General features: G+C 37.6%; 1 long non-coding RNA gene across 1 annotated transcript in view; it reads left to right on the top strand.

Annotated features, from left to right (window-relative positions):
- The first annotated feature begins 522 nt into the window (after positions 1-522).
- Positions 523-6,000, top strand: part of LOC103791753 (uncharacterized) — a 42,730-nt gene continuing 37,252 nt past the window's right edge. Inside the window, exon 1 of the long non-coding RNA XR_013532806.1 lies at positions 523-665. This is a non-coding gene — a long non-coding RNA (uncharacterized LOC103791753). The remainder of the gene's footprint in view (positions 666-6,000) is intronic.

Here is a 6,000-nt window from a genome sequence, read left to right as displayed (position 1 = left end):
TGTGTAAAATAATTTCCATAAACATCATTATAATTTACTTTTTATGTATGTTACAAAATCAGTTATGTATTCTGGTAAATATTTTGATCCCAAGAGGAAGCAAGATTACATGTAGAATGTGACAAATTTTAAAAATTAATTTTGTTGTAAAGAAATCTTCATAATGATATTCCATAAAGTTATTATTATGCATGGAAGGCAGCATAACATAGTGATTAACAGCAGGTCCTTGAAGTCAGAGGCACAGTCTCAACTTGACTACAAAAGTTATCAGCTGTGTGATCTTGGGAAAGTAACCATTCTCCATGTTAGTTACCGTAGCTGAAAAAGGTGGATAATAATTGTAGATTCTGTCACATTGTCGTGGTGAACATTTAGTGAGGCAAGTCACATGAGGGGCTAGCATAGCGTAAGTGCTTAATCATTGTCAGCTGTTTGCTTTGGCATAGCTCTCAATGTTAGAGTGGCATGCCACAGTTACCTTCTTGAGAGCCACTAAGCGTGGGAATGCTAGCAGCCCACAGAATTTTTGGAGATTTGTATGAGGAGCCTGCATTGGCTCCCAGAACTCAGGGTTGACAGAGCGAAGGTAATGGCTTCTGGCTTTCGTTAGAGTTCCTGAAAGATATGAGAAGATGGTTCTAGTGATGATAACCCACTGGTCTGTGAGTGGAAATCTAGTTTAATGTCATCTTTGTCGTTTGTGGTGTAGTCTATTGGTGCCTGATACAAACGTCTAGAGTGGGGAAAATAATGTCTTAAAGAAATAGGTCCATGATTCCCCTACTGTTTTTATTATGTACCCCAACAGTAAAACATTTTAAGTATATTTATTTGCAAATTATACATCTGTACCTCTTTACTGATATGTACATTACAAACCTGTGCCAAAAATAAGCTAAAAAGAGATAAGATAAAAAAAATTAGTCAGAAGGTTTAAATGTTTTAAGGTAAGATTCAGTCTCATCAACAGTGGGTGTAAACCCACATTTCAGATAGTCTTGGTGGTTTAAGAATCCTCTGGGTGATTACTTTTGGATTCATGTTGTCAGTGTTTCCGTCTTGTTTTGTGGCTGAGACGAGGAGGACCAGTGTCACTTCCGCCATTTTCCTGTTGATGGTTTATGTCTGCCTTCTTGGAATCATATTTAAGGAAAAGGTCTTTGCAGAAATCTTTTAAACCCCTTGTTCATTTGGGGAAGATTAGTTAAAACGGGATTATATAATCTGTTTCCATCTAACTGAGCCAGACAAATTGTAACACATTTCAGGCCGCATGTGCTTGTGAGCTTGTGAGAAGGCCACTGTCAACCTCTCTGTGGTCACGAACTTCCCCTTCCCTGAGGTTACCTTATGAGCTCAAGGCAGCTGTCAACATAGGATGAACCAAGGGTGTTGATGTCAATGATTACTTTACCTATTGTGCAACCATTAGTGAACTCATTTAGTGAACTCATTTCTGATTGTTTATATGATTTTTGTTAGAATCTTCTGGCACCCCGTTCCTTGGGGCACCACTCTCCTAGACTCAGAAATCACTGTGGTTCCTGCTATCTCTTGACCTTGATGTTCTGTGGCAGAATGAATGAGACCTTAGGTGCAGCGGACTTCATTTTCTGTAACTAGATTTACTCTCTTGATCACGTAGTGGTATAGCTCTTCACTGTTTGCAAATCAATGTTCACATATTTCTGTCATTTGAACTCAGCATCTCTGTAGGGCAGGTATTTCAGGTCTGATTCCATTCATTCTAAAGATGGAAGAGATGAAACCACCAGTATTGTTGACTGCAGATGGAAGATAACTGCCTAAGTTCATACAGCAGTAGAGATGGGTTTGAATTTGTTTTTGAAAGCAATATCATCCTGCTTCTTTCATGTTAACACACTTTTTAAACAATATTTATGTTCATCTGAATGGAGGAGAGACAGAGCTATAAAACCAAACAAATGGTGCTGGGAATGCATTAAGAGAAAGCATCTATATTATTAATAGAATAAATAATTAATAGAATAAAGTAAATTAGATGGAAAGATATTTTATTAAAAGAATAGAATAAAATATTAATAGAATAATCAAATAGATAATGTGGAAGGGGATTTGCATTTACAAAGCATCTATTGTATCTTATGTTCTTTACACATATGATCCCTTTAATATAGTTCTATACTTGCAGGGATAGATTTTACATCTAAAGAAATTGAGGTTCAGAGATGTTAAGTAATTTATCAAAAGTACACAGCATTTAAATTGTAGCATTTAAACCAAAGGGATCTGGTATTTAAAAATTCCTGGTAATGTTAAAATAACACAATGTATTAAATGTGAAAGATTTTCTGTCAGTTTTTGCTCCAAATTGGACCTCTAGCTTTGACTAAAAATCAACCACGACAGGAAATGTTGGCAGGGATGTGGAGAAACAAGGTCACTCCTATACTGCTGATGGGAATGTAAAATAGCATAGTCTCTGGAAAACAGTTTGGCAGTTTCTTTAAAAGCTAAACTTGCAAGTACTATGTAACTCAGCAATTGTACTCCTCAGCATTTATCCCAGATAAATGAAGACTCAAGTTCACACAGAAATATGTGCATGAGTGCTTATAGCGGCTTTATTCATCACAGTGAAAAACTGAAACAACTCAAATAGCCTTCAATGAAAAGACAAACTTACCTATTCTGTTAACAGTTAAATATATATGGTTTATTGTGGCACAGGTTTACCATGGAATACTACTCAGCGATAAAAAGGAACACATTATTGATAGGTGCAACAGCCTGAATGGATCTCCAGGGAATTATGCTGGATGAATAAAGCCAAACCCAAAAGGTTACATACTGTATGGCTCCATTTATATAGAATTATTGAAATGACAAAATTATAGAAATGGAGAAAAGTGGGTGGAAGGAAAGTGGCCATAAAAAGGAACAGAAACAGTGGGGTGGAAGGGAATTAAGGAATTAAGGAACAGTGGGGTGGAAGGGAAGTGAGTGTGGCCATAACAAGGCAACAAAATGGATGCTTGTGACACTGGAAATGTTCTGCATCTTAACTGAATCAAGGTCAGTATCCTGGCTCTGATATTGCCTGTGTTTTTGCAAGATTTTACTTCTGGGAGAAACTGGGTAAAGGGTGCATGGGATCTCTACTATTTCTTACAACTGCATGGGGATCTGCAGTTATCTCAAAGTAAAAAAGCTTAGTAAAAATGCCAGCTGGTCTTCAGGAAGTTCTGTTCCATGCTTTCCATAACTGATCTGAAAAGAGGGGAAGGGCAGTTGAAAATTTAGGAGCTGCAAACTCTGAGACTAACTTTCAGCAAACTACTCAAATTATTCTGAGTTTCCCCCTTGATTCTTATTATGGATTGTAGGACATTCTTCTTACTATTTTGGAGAAGAAAAAAATGCCACATCTCTATCATAGGACTTCTGCTCTACTTACAACTTAAAAAAAAATCTATCAGTTAACCAATTTATACACTAGAAGGTGAAACTTGATTATATTAGATTCCATTGTCACACTTCCTTTTAAAAATCAGAGTTTTCATCTTTCTTGTCTATTTTCCCTATCTTACTTTATTTTCTTTTTCCTCTCTATTTAAGCCCATACTTTCCTGTATTGCACTGTTTAGTCTAAAAACTAGTAAGCCTGAATATTGTTGATTAAATTCACAATTGACACACTTTAAATGAGAATTATGAAGATTCTTGAGCCCCCACACATATGCTATGCTTGCTGTATGCTTGGGCGTTCTTATTTTCGGAGAGAAGTAATAGAAATTATAAATGTTATTTAAAAAATTTATTGGTGATTTGTTGAGAAGATAAAGTAACAACGCTGTTTCAGAGGGTTGGTCTTGATTTTCCAGGCTACCAGTGCAGTAACAGAGCCCTCTGCAAACACCTGATAATGCTGAAGAGTGTTTTAGTCATTGTAGAGGAGCTGCTGTCATGACAAATAGGGGTTAAATTGTGAGAATTTCAGGATATATTTTGGGGAAGGATTAAATAAATCAGGGTACTTGCTGACAGCAAATAGTATCTTTGATTTGAAACACAGAATCAGAGAATTCAGATGAATCCCAGGTGGTGGTTGGGAGTTGGAAGAAATCCCAATAAGTTGGCTAAGTGTAGGCTTCGTTTCAACATCGTTAAATAGTCTTTAAGTAGTGACTTAATAGTAGTTGCCCCAAGAAAAGGCTGCTAAATACAGTGGTAGAATTGACTATATGAATCCAAGTAACATTTTATTTAAATGGCTTTTCTAACAATAGGGTCGGAAGGCCCTAGAACTGCTTCAAGGAGCTTAAAGTGCGTTTAGTACTTAACTGTCGAATGAAAAATACATTTTTAAATTTCAACAGTGCAATTAAGTTCTTACTTTCTTACAGTAGTGAGTAATAAATTTTATTCAAGGATACCATTGACAGATATTGAAATGAAAATGTTCACTCCACTAGCTTGCAGTGGACTAAGAGGTGTCAGGAAGGGACATTGGTACCACAGATCCTGAAAACACAAAACAAAATGAAACCAAATCCACATCACAAATGGACACTTCCAGATACTTACCAAGAGGAAGTGCCTTGGAGGTGAGACAGGTGAAGGCTAGGGAACAAACAAGAATTCCTAGTTCCATGTCTGTTTACAAGAATTTGTCATGGCTGGTCCACCTCACTTTATAGTTTCCTCAGACCAAAGTGACAAAGAAAAAGCAAAAAACAAAAACAACGAAAATTCTGAAATGAATGGACAGTACAATCAAAACTTTAATATGAACCAAAACAAAAATCGGGCTGATTTTATGAGATTGACTTAAAGTCAGGAAAAGAATTATAAACTTGTGAGAGGAAGAAAGAAATCATCAAAGCCACGAGGCGCTCAAAGTGGGGTTTAATAGCAGCTATCATGTTGCGCCTGAGCCTTGACCACTTCTGACGCAGCTGTTTCGTTTTAAGATGTTCTCGTTCCTATTCCACTCACACGGTCCTCCTCAGTGTCCTGAGTGCACGCACCCAAGTATGCGGGCCACTCTAGAAAACCGTAAACCCCTCAGAGAGTCACATTGCAGGGGTAGGGGAAATGGAAATGATGAAATCCAATACAGCATTTAGCTGAATCATCATCTGAGGTTAAGCCCAGTGAACAATTAGCAGTATCGGGAGTCCCCTTCCACCTGTCAAAATCGCACCGATGGGATTTTGTGCAAATTATGTACGTGTATGGAAGTTATTTTTTAACATCAGTAATTAGAGGTCATGATGATGATGATGATGATAGTGGCACATACTATGTGTCAGCTCCTGTTCTAACTGCATTTCTCATATTAACTTATTTAATTTTCACAATTACCCACCAAGATACCATTATTATCCCTGTTTTGTAGACAAGAAACTGAGTGAAGCACAAAAAAGTGACTAGGATCACACCGTCACACAGGCAGGAATGAAACCCATGCAGATTGGCTCTTTAGTGTGCTCTCTGATCTATTATCATTCACCACATATTTATTCAGCATCCAGAATATGAAAGGCATTAGGCTTTATGCAGGCATTACTTTAATGAAGCCAGTTAGATGTCTCTGCCTTCGTGAGCTTATAGCTTGTTGGGCAAAAAGGCTAATAGGCTAACTGTATAAAAATCTTGATCTTGTGAGACGAGACATGTCAGTGTTTGTATGGTATGTTGATTTAAATTAAGTTCTGTAATAAAAATAGGGAGCCTAGGTCTCCAACAGCCTTGGTTGTCTTCTTCCTTCTGCTCCCCATTAGAGTGCGTAGAAAGGTCACACCCTCAATGTCAGGCTCCTTCACTGTTCTTGGCTGTGTGTCTCAGGTTATACGCCATATGAGCAGGTTTGCACCTGGATATGACTATGGCAGTAATAATAGATGTGACTCTGCACAGTGGCAGTGGCACCAGGGGTGGGAGCTGGGGATGGGGTTATCTTCAAATGCAGTGTTGGTGTTAACTCAGTTGTGTTTTGTTTTGATATATAGC

Source organism: Callithrix jacchus, chromosome 3 (genome assembly GCF_049354715.1).
Source record: "Callithrix jacchus isolate 240 chromosome 3, calJac240_pri, whole genome shotgun sequence".
NCBI lineage: Eukaryota > Metazoa > Chordata > Mammalia > Primates > Cebidae > Callithrix > Callithrix jacchus.
Note: the sequence above shows the minus strand (reverse complement) of the source record. Positions and strands in the feature narration are given on the sequence as shown.